This window comes from Ursus americanus, chromosome 1 (genome assembly GCF_024610735.1).
Source record: "Ursus americanus isolate L20-20 chromosome 1, mUrsAme1.1.p, whole genome shotgun sequence".
Classification (NCBI taxonomy): domain Eukaryota; kingdom Metazoa; phylum Chordata; class Mammalia; order Carnivora; family Ursidae; genus Ursus; species Ursus americanus.
The window spans coordinates 52,875,003-52,888,490 of NC_142127.1; positions in this window are offsets into that span (position 1 = coordinate 52,875,003).

The window sequence follows — 13,488 nt, forward strand, 5'->3', positions numbered from 1 at the left end:
TCGAGCTGTACTACAAAGCTGTGATCACAAAGACAGCATGGTACTGGCACAAAAACAGACACATAGACCAATGGAACAGAATAGAGAGCCCAGAAATGGACCCTCGGCTCTTTGGGCAACTAATATTTGATAAAGCAGGAAAAAACATCCGGTGGGAAAAAGACAGTCTCTTCAATAAGTGGTGCTGGGAAAATTGGACAGCTACATGCAAGAGAATGAAACTTGACCACTATCTCACACCATACACAAAAATAAACTCCAAATGGATGAAAGACCTCGATGTGAGACAGGAATCCATCAAAATTCTAGAGGAGAACATAGGCAACAACCTCTACGACATCGGCCAAAGCAACCTTTTTCATGACACATCCCCAAAGGCAAGAGAAACAAAAGATAAAATGAACTTATGGGACTTCATCAAGATTAAAAGTTTCTGCACATCCAAGGAAACAGTCAGAAAAACTAAGAGGCAGCCCACGGAATGGGAGAATATATTTGCAAATGACACTACAGATAAAGGACTGGTATCCAAGATCTACAAAGAACTTCTCAAACTCAATACACGAGAAACAAATAAACAAATCAAAAAATGGGCAGAAGATATGAACAGACACTTTTCCAATGAAGACATACAAATGGCTAACAGACACATGAAAAAATGTTCAAAATCATTAGCCATCAAAGAAATTCAAATCAAAACCACACTGAGATACCACCTTACGCCAGTTAGAATGGCAAAAATAGACAAGGCAAGAAACAACAATTGTTGGAGAGGATGTGGAGAAAGGGGATCCCTCCTACATTGTTGGTGGGAATGCAAGTTGGTACAGCCACTCTGGAAAACAGTGTGGAGGTCCCTTAAAAAGTTAAAAATTGAGCTACCCTATGACCCAGCCATTGCACTACTGGGTATTTACCCCAAAGATACAGACGTAGTGAAGAGAAGGGCCATATGCACCCCAATGTTCATAGCAGCAATGTCCACAATAGCTAAATTGTGGAAGGAGCCGAGATGCCCTTCAACAGATGACTGGATTAAGAAGTTGTGGTCCATATATACGATGGAATATTACTCAGCTATCAGAAAGAACGAGTTCTCAACATTTGCTACAACATGGACAGCACTGGAGGAGATAATGCTAAGTGAAATAAGTCAAGCAGAGAAAGACAACTATCATATGATTTCTCTCATCTATGGAACATAAGAACTAGGATGATCGGTAGGGGAAGAGAGGGATAAAGAAAGGGGGGGTAATCAGAAGGGGGAATGAAACATGAGAGACTATGGACTATGAGAAACAAACTGAGGACTTCAGAGGGGAGGGGGGTGGGGGAATGGGATAGACCGGTGATGGGTAGTAAGGAGGGCACGTATTGCATGGTGCACTGGGTGTTATACACAACTAATGAATCATCGAGCCTTACATCGGAAACCGGGGATGTACTGTATGGTGACTAACATAATATAATAATAATAATAATAAAAAAATCATTAAAAAAAAAAAAACCATTCATCCCATCCAGGGAGTGGAAATGTGCAAAGGGGCCGACTGATGGCTTGTCAGAGCAAATCAAGGAAAATTTGTGCAGTAAGGTCGTTTTCCTGGTTCCGAGAGCATTTCTATTAAATATTTTGCTTATATATTAATGCAATGAAATTTGAACACCTGCCATGTGCCAGGCTTGTGAAAATTCAAAGATTAACAAGATTCAGTTCCTACCTTTGGAGGGACCAACACACCAGAGATGAGTTATTAAATGCTGAGGAAGGAAAATGAAAGAGCTGGGTACAAGGGGAGCATAGAGGGGCCATACCTAACCCAGACAACAGGATCCCAGGGAGGAGTTCCCAGGGAAGGAAGATTCCTGGGTCAAGGTTTAAGGTCTTAGCCAATGGGTAGAGTTAGCATTGTTAGAAGGAAGGGCGGACAATCCAGGCAGAGGAAATAGCTGGACCAAATGTTTGGAGAAGAGAAATAATATGGGCTGTCTGCAAAGGGCAGGCACTTTAGTGTGCAAAGGAAAAGGCAAATGGTGGTAAGAGAAGAGGCCAAAGAAAAAGAAAAAGAGTCCTGTGCCTCAGTGAGGAGGCTGGACATCTCCAGTGAGGAAGTGGATCTGGTCAAGTCTGGTAAGTGGTGAGGTGAGCCTTGAATTTCAGATGGCTCAGTCTAACCCCTGGGTATGGAACGGATTTCCAAATGAACACTAATAATGTGTGGGACATGTTTCTAGGTTGGTAGCTTATCATAGGAAGACTTATAAGAGTACCTAGAAAAATACTGTACTTACTTACCCTCCTCTTGGAGGGAAAGGTTACACTCAGCAAGTTTCTCCCATCTCAGATGAGGTCACCTCATCCTCCACACACGTGCATGCAACAAGGGGAAGAAAGACGGGCAAATGGTTCTAAGATCATCTTTGGTCAAATCATTAAATCTTGTTAGTTCACACTTCTTCCATTAAGATTGGCATGAAGTTGGCAGAGGGGCAGGAGAAATTACAGTGCAAACTATTCATTTGAATAGGCATCTACCCGCTCCTGCCATCAAGGAGCTTACAGGCTAGTAAAGAACTCAGACAAGGAAACAAGAAATATATCAGGCATGAGATTAAAAGGACTTTAAGCATAGAGTGCATAGGAAACACTCAAGAGGAGCACTTAAACGAAGCTGGAAAGGGGTAGTGAAGGATTCTTCCTTGTAGGAGTGATGTTTGAACCAAGGCAGTAAGAATTAGACCAAGAAAGGGGTGAACATAAGGCGAGAGAGAGCTGCAAGCAGAAAGAGCAGCAGAGACACAGGAATGAAGTTGTGAGTGTGTGTGTGAGAGAGAGAGAGAAAGAGAGAGAGAAAGAGAGCACGAGAGAGAGCAAGCAGGAGCTGGTGGGGTTCCAGTACTTAGATGGGGAGTAAGATAACTCTTACCTCTGGAGAGGTAAGAAAGGCTCATACTGTAAATATCTTTATAAGTCTCATTAGTCAGATTAAGTTCAAGTACATATAATAGAAAATCCCAAAATAATAGCTGCTTAACCAAGATAAAGGATAAATTCTCCTTCACCAAAGGACGTGGTGGTGTGCAGACCGACATTCGTGTAAGGCTCCACAGTTTTCAGTTTCCTGAGGGACCTTGGCTGCATGGGAGTCTGGAAGATGATGGCTTGCATTCTGGGTGGCTCTTTGTCCAGCCGCAGCCAAGGTTCCCCTGGGGCGTTGATGAGCAGTACCTCACATAAGCCATTCCAAGCCACTCTAAGAAAGGCAGACACAGCCCTGAATCTTGAGAGTCTGCTGAAGGACGCTGGACAAGGAATGGCATGATCCCATTTGGGTGTGGGCCCCTGTGTGGTCTCCATGAGCACAGAGTCCAGGTTTGCTGTGCTCACCTAATGGATCACATTGTCAACACAATGCCCAGATGGTAGCAAACACTTCATGATTGTGTTGTGAATGAATGAAAGGATGAATGAATGAAGAGCAAGACGGGCAGCAAGAAGAATGAGAGTAACTGCAATGATAAGAGTTCAAACTCAATAGCAGTAGGAGTGGAAACGGCAAAACTAGCTGAGGACTTGACATGGTGTCATTTGAGCAGGAGAAAAGAGTTAAGGAGGAGTTTCAGATTTATCGTTTTGGCTACTGGGAGGGTGGTACTATCATTCACCAAGATAGGGAATAAAAGAGGAAAGTTATGGAGTAGAGGGTCAAAATGAGTTCCAGCCATGGTAATGTTGAGCTATCCATGGCATCCCAGGAGAGGTTTCCAGGGAGTTGACTCTGCTTCTCTGGACCTCAAGGGAGACCTCAGCTGCCTCTGCAGATCTGGTGCTTCAGGCTTATAGGTGGTGGTTGAAGCTACAGATGTGTTTTTATACCAAAAAATAGTGCAAATAGGGGAAGGAGAACCAGATGGGGGGTAGAAGGATGGGCACTTTCAGAAGAAACTGAGACAGATTAATTCAGAGATCGGGGTGGGATTGGGGGGTGCAGAGAATCAGGAGAGAGAAATGTCCAGGAAGCCAAAGGTAAATACAGATGTAGGAGTGAAAAAATAGTGTCAAATATTCCAGCAAGGTCTGGTAAAATGAGAAAGGAAAAATGCCACTGAAGTTGGCAATTAGTAATTCCTTCCAGATTAGTTTGACTGAAGAGTAGGTGGGCAAAGCCTAGTGATGGGAAGAAAACAGGGAAATAGGAACAAAAGCTAGATGATTCTTTTCAGAAGGGTAGAAGAGGGATGCAGGTAGTTATAAGGGAATATATATTATATAAATTGCATTGAAAGGATAAAATAGCTTAGCAATAAAACTCAAACTGTGTGGGAATCTCACTTAATTTTAGATTCAACTCATTCACATTTATAAAGTACTAACTTTATGCTAAGAAATATGTTGGGACTTTCATGTACTTAATTTTTTATTATGTAAAGTTAGTACCCTTTATAGTGGGTGAACAAAGTTGAGGAATATTCTCTTCCCTGTCAGGCAAGTAAAAGTCATCTGGAATTTTTTTTTTATAGCCTGAATTCAAAATAATATAATTTTCCGAAGACATTTGTACATTGAGGTCTTTCTTACTTCGCTTCTAATGTAATTGTTCACTGGCTCAATACATTCGATAACATCTTAGTTGATTGGTATACTTTGGTTATTCCCATTTCACATTTTTTTGTGGCTTTGCTAAATCTTTTGGGGAACATTTTCAAAATATGCTACACTACTTGACTGTGTCTAGGTATGGCTGTATATCCCCCTCCAGGCATTCCATAAATAAGGCACTCTGCAAGAACAAGCAACTCGGGAAAAAAAGGTAGATGACACAGAGATCTGTCTGGTCCCTTTCCATCCTCGTTGGTTCACGCCAAAGTACCATTTTGTTTTGAAGACTGGCTCAAAGAGAACCATAATTGCTAACAAATACCAAATTCATCTTCATTTACCCATTACATAGGGCAATGCTGCCTGGTTATAGGCTCTCAAACAAAAAAATAAAAATCCCGGAATTAATATTACCTCTTCCACTCCCTTCACTCAGCAATTCTTCTCTTTCTGAATACTGCCAGCTGTACCTTCATGTTTTCTTTCTCTTGTGCCCCTTCATGTCCATTCTTCGGGTCAGGCTCTGGTCATGTCTCTCCTGGATGACTACAACATCCCACCACCCTGGTTCTAGTTATTTCTCAAGGGTTTTTTCCCTCCCTGCGTTATCTTTGCAATTATTCAAAAGCAATGGCTACCCCATCTATAGTCATCAAGGGGTCCTTCTCCAGCTAGTCACAAGGAGCAGGCAGGCCCCCTTGTGACCAGCCCCTTCTCACTCCACTTCAACCTTCACAGAAACCCTGTCTTATTTCATTGAAACCAGAACACTAAACGTAGCCTTTATGGGAAAATGTTTTTGTTTTTGTTTTCAGAATTTTCCAAAATGGGAATGGAACAACTTTTATCCCAGCCAAGAAGACATGAACCACCTTTATCTCAACACTGCCTTAAATCAGTCCCTTCTCAAATGAAAGCCAGCCTTGTACATGGTAAAGGCCACGAATCCACAGACTCACTTGTCTATATTAACTCCACAGAAAAATTAATTTTTCCCTAGCTCTTTTGCTCCACATCCATTGGCTCCTACACTGCTACCATTTTCTTCCCTCCTCAGAACAAGTTCTATGATTTGATTGCCATGAAGTGAAGTGACACTACAGAACATTTATAATACCTCCCAAATGGCCAAATATGGTAATTACCAGTGGTCAAGTAGAAATAAAATGCGTGGGCCCTGAACCTCCTTTCTATTAAAAACCTCCACTGAATATTGAAGCAACCGCAGAGTCGACAGTAGACACTACAAATGGATCGGCTGTTTTAAAGGTCACTAAGTCTCTTTCTCTCCCCTGCCTCAAAAACTACCACTGTGATAGACAGGAAAAAGCCAATGGATGTTTTGAGACACACATAAAGGGCCACTTGCCTTGCAGTGGAGGACAAGCCCACAGCCCCTGCCACATGAAAAACATCTATGAAAATTCCAGGGTCACCCATCTTCCTGATCTCTCTTCCTTCAAGTAGGAAGTTCACTTCTCCAGTGAAATTACTTGTTTTTACAAGTCTTATAAAACAAGACTTTTTTCCTGACCAAGATGCTATTTATAGTAGAGATGGGGATGGGATGGGACTTCAAGCAGAAAATAGTTAGAGGCCACATGGTTAACGATAGATGATTAATGAAAGGTAGAGCTAGTTAATAGAGAGAATACGGGTGGAGGGCAGCAAAGGACCTGTAAGTTCCTCCTCTGACACCTCTCCACCCTTCAAGCCTCGCAGGCCGACTAGATTCTCCTCTGCCTCCAAATGATATTCACAATATCTCTTCTTCACACTTCTTAAGAATGTGGGATAAAAAATGAAAAAATAATGTTTGTTAGTGTTCTCTTTAATGGAAAGTGATATATAAAATGAGGTGAAAGAAATCACCTTTATATATGCTTTCTGCCAGCTTTATAAATTCACTATAATCCTGGGTGGTTTCGGGTCTTCTCTTAGGAATCTTTCTGTGGGTCAGTAGAAAAATTACTGTCTTATCTCCTATAAAAATAAAGGATCAAAGGATCATGGGTACAAAAAGACTTTTGTACATCTCTCTGCCTCCCGATGGGACCCACCACTCAGACTGGCAGGAAGCAACTCTTCTTTTTCTGAAACACTCCTATTTTTTATTGTGTTGAATCCAAACTCATCAAGGTGACTGATATCTTTTGTTATATACAGAACACTTGGCTACTCCTTTCTTTTCAAAAGTGTATATACTGCAGAGGCTAACCTCTCCCTCTCCTTAATAAGAATCCCTCCCCCACACCCACGATCTCCTTTCCACACAGATACAGAAACCATGATATTCAGCAGTGATGGCAAAAGTACTTTATGTCCAATGAATGGGATTCTCTGGTTAACTGAATTTTCTGGTCAACTGAAATGAAACCTTTGTGTTTCAAGCTATCCTCATTCCTTAATAAGTTCAGCACAGTGCACGCACATTTGTTACATGAGTCGGGATTTGCAGGGCCACAGGGTCATCTTTCCAAATGTCAGGTCTCACTGGGTGGTATTTTGGACACAAATAAAGAATGCATAGGATATTGGATTCCATGTACACTGGTCTGAAGAACATGCCCTGGAAGGTAATATTTTCAAAAACAAAATTCTCTCTGGTTATCACTTAATCATTTGTCTTCCCCCCCCCCCCCCCCCGGATAAAAGCAGGGAGAATAAATCCAGTTGTCTGGGGATTGCTATTAGTTGAACTTGAGGTGGGTTCTAGAATCTAGCTAATTTTACTCAAATAAAAATAAATGAAAACAAAACAGTTCTAGCTAATGTCATAGAAAATCAATCCTCTCTCTCTCTGTCTCTCTCTCCCATCTGGTTTCAAGATTATTGAACCTAATTTTAGAATGTTAAAAGACATTAAAATAGAACATATTAGCTAGCCATTGTGATTAATTTCACGTTTCCAGCTTCAAGCTTCCTGTGCTCTTTGGGTGTGATAACCAACATTGTCTCTCTGTATTCTCCTTGGGACCAATCCTCATGACCCACAAACCTCAGTAAGACCCATGGCTGCAAACTTCAGTATTTAGATTTTTTGTCTTTAACAGGGAACCTTCTGCTTCAGGCTTAAGAGCATGGACTTAGAGTCAGTGTGGGGTGCAAATTCTACACCCAGTGCTTACCAGCTTTGTGACTTTAGGCAAACTACTTAACATCTCTGTGCTTATCTGTAAAATGGATAAAATAGTATTTCCAGCTAAGGTTATTGTAAGATTGAAATGAGATAATGTGGGTATAGTGCTCAATACAGAAAGCTCTACTTAAACTTAGCTCTTTCTTTCTTTCTTTCTTTCTTTCTTTCTTTCTTTCTTTTTTTTTTTAAGTGGAGCATGGAGTCCCACACAGGGCTTGAACTCACAACCCTGAGATTAAGACTTGGGCTGAGATCAAGAGTCAGATGCTTAAGTGAACCACTCAGGTGCCCCCAAATTTAGCTATTTTTACTGTTATGCCAGTCGCTTCTTCCAGGCCTCACACAGCACTATTTCCCAGAGGAGCTCTATGGACCAAATGCATTATAATTACCTGGGAAGATTTCTGAAAAATACAGATTCCTGGTCCCTACTCCCAGAGGAGTCTCATTCAATATGTCAAGGTGGGGCTTAGAAAAGTGTATTTTTACTAAGTGCTCTTAATGTGACACACCCAGAAGTTTGAGAAGTACTGCCACACTGGTTCTAAGAAACATTTGATTATTTAATTGGCTCTCTTCACTAGTAGGTGTTCTTGAAGCTGATTGTTCTATTCTGGCTGGGTCCAAGACTTTCCTTCACTCTAGAAACTCGGAGTTCATGCCCCAGGATCATGGACTCTGGTCATCTGTTGGCTACCTAATATTTGAATCTGCAACATTTAAATTCTACTTTAAATGTCTTGGTGGGAGACACAACTCGTTCCACTCCAAAAACTGAAGCAGCAATGTTCCCCTCTCTTACCCTCCTCAAGCCCTAACCTCTCCACATTAGCACATGCCAAGGCAAGGATGCTACCCAGGATTAGCCAAACAATCAGTCCTGCCTAGACTTTGAATCATGGGGACAGAGACCCAAGGACAAAGGGACAGGTGACTGGTGGCCCAGCCAGGGATGGTGTGGCCAAGAACCCTGACAGTGTAGGGCAGGCCCAATGATAAGGAGCATACCCACCCCCACCCCTGCCACATCTGAATAAAAATGTCTTTGATGAGGTGGGGGAAAGTGGCTCTTTTAGCATTAAGATGTTCTGCAATTACGCTAAAAGGTAAACAATCTTGAGAATATTTGATGAGGTTCAGCAAAGAGACAGACCCAGCCAGCATACTAACACACAAGAATGATGCTATGTGTGGTCAACCAATATTTGTAGGAGAAAGCTTTGCTATCTTGAAGATGCTTCACTCTGAGGCTAGCACAGGCAATGCCCCTGTTTTTGAGCTCCTTCTACTTGCAGAACCTGAAAACGAGTCCCAGCTCCTGCTCTAGATTTATCAAGGTAAATCCAGATAAAAATGAATGCCTGGACTTAAAGATAACAGGAAAAAAAGTACAACATGAGCCAGGCAGTGCCATGAAAGACAGAGAAGACCGTAGGAAATAGGAGAGAGAAGGACCCAAGGGCGTCTGAAGGTAGCCATGGGTGGATGGGAAGGATGCTCAGTGTACAAAGGGCTGCCCAACCCCACCCCCAGTTCTCCCAGAGGACACTCACCTAGAAGCAAGCTCCTGTCCCATGCCTGCTGCTCCTACATTCTTCTTGCTCATGAGCAGGAAGGACTTCAGTGACAGGAGCCCTCCTGGCCTGCTCTCCTACCAGCCAAATTTTTGTGGCACAGGCCCTTGTCGCCTTTCAAAGGGAAAAGCAACAGATTTGGGGGATAAGTTCAATTCAAGGGGATGCAGTAGTAAGCTCTTGTGGCTAAGGATCTAGTGAAACCAAGGCCTATAATCTCAAAGTACTAGAGTAGGTAGAGGACTTGATAACCTTTATAGTGTCTCCCAGCTGAAGTGTTCTCTGTTCTGTGAATATGCACCATACCCTTTATGAACAAGCACAGCTTTTATCAACCATGGCTCTGCTACTCCTTAGGCAATCCCTTTACCAGTCTGAGTCTCAGTTTTCTTTTACATGTACATTGGGTGGAGCAGACACTATGAGTTTTGTACCTGGGACCATTCCCCACTTCTTCCTTTGTAACATAAACCCCATTCTGTTCTGTGTCCTCCACCAGTCTCCATGCAGCCATGGACCTTAGAGCACCCATGACTCCATCCCTAGCCCCAGGAATAAGCTGGATTGGTCTAGAAGAACTCCCATTCCTCTTACTAAGGATGGGTTCAAGAAGTGCATGTGATGCAATGCTGGCCAATGAGGCATGAAGGCAAGTCTGCAGGAAGTCTTTTGGAAGAAAATTCTTGCTCCTAAGAAAGAGCCATGGGAAAAGAAATGATCTTTCATCTTTCTCTGAAAATGTCTGGGCTTTGCTAGGATGCCTGGAACTACAGCCGCCATCTTCCCACCAGTCTGGGGATGGAGGCAACACCAATGACAGCAGTTTGATAGAAATAACTGGGAGTCTTGATGACAATGTTGAGTCACTGAATGAACCAACCCTGAAATCTGCCCACAGAGCTAAACTAAAAGAATGTATTTATTTATTGTTAAAGACATTTTGGTGGAGTTTTCTGTTACTTGCAGCCTAATGCATCCAACTGACAGAGAGGAGATAACAGTGTTATTGTGTATCTGTAAGGGCCAAGGGAAATAAAATACACAGAAATGTATTATAAAATGTTAGGTAGTACATAAAAGTAATACATTGTTATTATCATGAATGAGTGCTTAATTGCCTTCCACGTCTCCATGAATTTTGTCTTAAGATCCTTAAAACAAAATTTCCAAATTTATTTTTGGAAATAATCCAAAATAATTTCCAAATCTAATTAATATTATCTCAATGTAAACGAGGGCAGGAAGATGAAAAATGAAAAATTGATCTTGGATTTTCTGTGGCAGCTGCAGGATTTGGCAGGAGGATGATCGGGCACTCCTGTTATCCTCCTTGATCGGGATTCTACCCTGGCCTTTCAACGCAAATGCCAAACTAGTTTAGCCTTTCTTGAGCATTTCCTTTTACCACTTTCTTGTGCTTCTGTGTATCATTTTCTTTCTGTGCTTCCTTAAACTCCCTATTGTAATCCCATTGACTGGAATAACACTCAATAGTGAAGGCAGGCATAATCAATGTCAGAACATAGTCTGAAATCAGCCCTGGACTCTTGCACCTGCTCCACTTTCTAATTCACTTGGAACTTCATGGATGGCTTTTCTCTCTCCCATCACAGAGCAAATAACAACGCTGAGGAGATTGGGATAGGACTGCTCTCTGCTCCTCTCTGGGTCCTATTTAATTCTAAGTGTGTTTCCAACTGGGGATTTAGAGCAGAACAAGCCAGTAACTGAAACATCTTTCCTTTAGTTTTAAGTGATTAGTAAATAAGAATGTACCTCCAAAACAGAGCTGGTATATAGAGTTAAACTGTTCTTGCCAGCTGTTCCAACATGCCTTGCTCTTGAAATAAGTTATGATTTCATTTCTAATCTCAGATATGGAGTTCAATTTCAAGAAGGTCTTCGCCTAGCAGGAGGGACAATTGGGATGAAAATTCCTGATTCCCAAGAAACACAGTGTTCTTGGAAAGCCTTTTTAGACCTCAGATTGAAAATATGTAGAGATTTCTGTGAAGAATGACTATATATATATATATATATAGAGAGAGAGAGAGAGAGAGAGAGAGAGAGTGTCAAAACTACCTAGCCCCATCCCTGGAAAGATTCAAGAGCCAGACAGATCAAGAGATTTGCCAAATATCATGTAGCTCACCCAAGATTGTAGGCAGTAGTAGTGAAAGGAACCACAATGGCAGCTATCTGTTTAGCTCATACTATGTGCTTTGCATTCATTATTTTGGATCTCAAAATCACCCTGTATAGATGCTATTTACCCCCATTTTAGAAATAAGAAAGGGAAAACTTAGATATCCTAAATGTTGTCCAAGTTCTCCCAGCCAAGATAGAGAGATGGTTCTTAAACTTAGGACTGTGTAACTCTAAAGTCTATGCTCATAGCCACCTGACCAGTTTGGTATTTATTGCATGACAAGAGATGCTAGTAGAGCCTATCTAATATTACCACACTGAGACAACGCATTCAGAAGGAAACGGAAATTAGAGTAAGACATTATATTCTAAACTTTTATAGCTCCTTATGGTTACTGAATTGTAACCAATATTCATTCTATGACAGAGAAAAAAAATAAGCCTCATAATACGATCTAAACCTACTTAATGTTTGTATATATTAAAATAGCATCCAGACAAGATGTAATTCGATCTTGTTTCAAAGCCCAAGCTCTAAAAGATTCTTAGAAACAAGAGTAAGTTTCTTTTATTCTTTAAGTATTCAAACAAAACACCTTGACTTTATCCTTTCAGATCTCCCTATTTATCAGGCTGACATTTTGAAATTTGGGTTTGCTATGAAAATAGCTTACCCAACGAAAGAGCATTGTGTGGGGCCAACGTCTTTTTTGAGCACGGTGACTCTTGGTTTCATTGTTCTGTTTTGCTGCAGAATTACCATTGCTATTTTTAAATCATTGCTGTAGACTTGTCAGCTTTGAACCACTCCTGCTCTTGGCTGCACTTGCTCCAGCTGCCTTTTCCATCCTACTGATAAGCCATCCCACGTGTAATATTTTTATGGCCTCTCATCTATTTATAATTGCTTCTCAAAAACTAGAAAATTGTGTTTGTGCCCTACTTTTTTTCCCCCGATCTACATTACCCCTCTGACTGAAGTAATAACCTGTCATGCTTAAACAATTAGCGTAATGCAGAGGACACTCGGGCCTCCTACACACTGCTAATGGAACATCAAATGTGGCTTTAAGAAGTCAGATAAAAATGTGTTTTACATGGGCCAGTGCTGCATTCTGGCAAACCACCTTTGCATGCACATCACCGACACAGGACCATCACACTGAGTGCTTCTCAAAGGGTAGCAGCCTCCCTCCATTGAAGCCTGAGACTCAGCGGGAGGTTCCATGACTCAGAGGCATCCAGTTCATTGGAACTATCATTTCGTGCTCCATGTGACACCATGGCAGTACGATGGCCATGTCTTCCCTCCAATACTCATTTTCAGAGTAGGTTCCAAGACACATTCCTGGCTTCAGATAATAAAAGATTTGTTTTCATCCACACATTTATTCACTCATTCATTTATTCATTCATTTGCAAACTTAAAATTGAGGAACAAAGTTTTTCCAGGCTCTTATTCTGGAATATCCTCAATTTAAGAGCTACATTATGACTCCTGAACTAGATTCTTAACTTCTGCCTTTAATAAAAATGTAAGTAATGGGTAACATTTTTGAGCCTTTATGAAGGGGTGGCATAATACAGAGGTTAAGGGCATGGGTTATGGAACCTGTGGGCATGGGTTTGAATTTTGACTTTCACATTGAACTAGCTGTGTAATCTTGGGGAGACTACTCAACCCCTCTGCCCTCAGTTTCCTCATCCTTTAAGTGGGAGTAATTATAGTATCTATTGCCATGGGGTTATTATGCAGATTAAGAGAGAAAATTCAGGGAAATCTCTTCAGGCAGAGAACATAAGTCCATGCTGTTAGTCTTACACAGCAAGCCCTGGGCTAAGTCCATCACATCAATTATCTTGATTAAATATATAAGGCAGGCATTCTTTTTACCCCAACTTAGGAGGAAACCAAGATTTAGAAAGGTTAAATAACTTGCCAAGGGTTGTACAGGTATACTTAAGGGTGAAGCCAAGAATCCAACCCAGGCATTCTGCTAACAGAGCCCCTTTGCTTAAAAACTCTG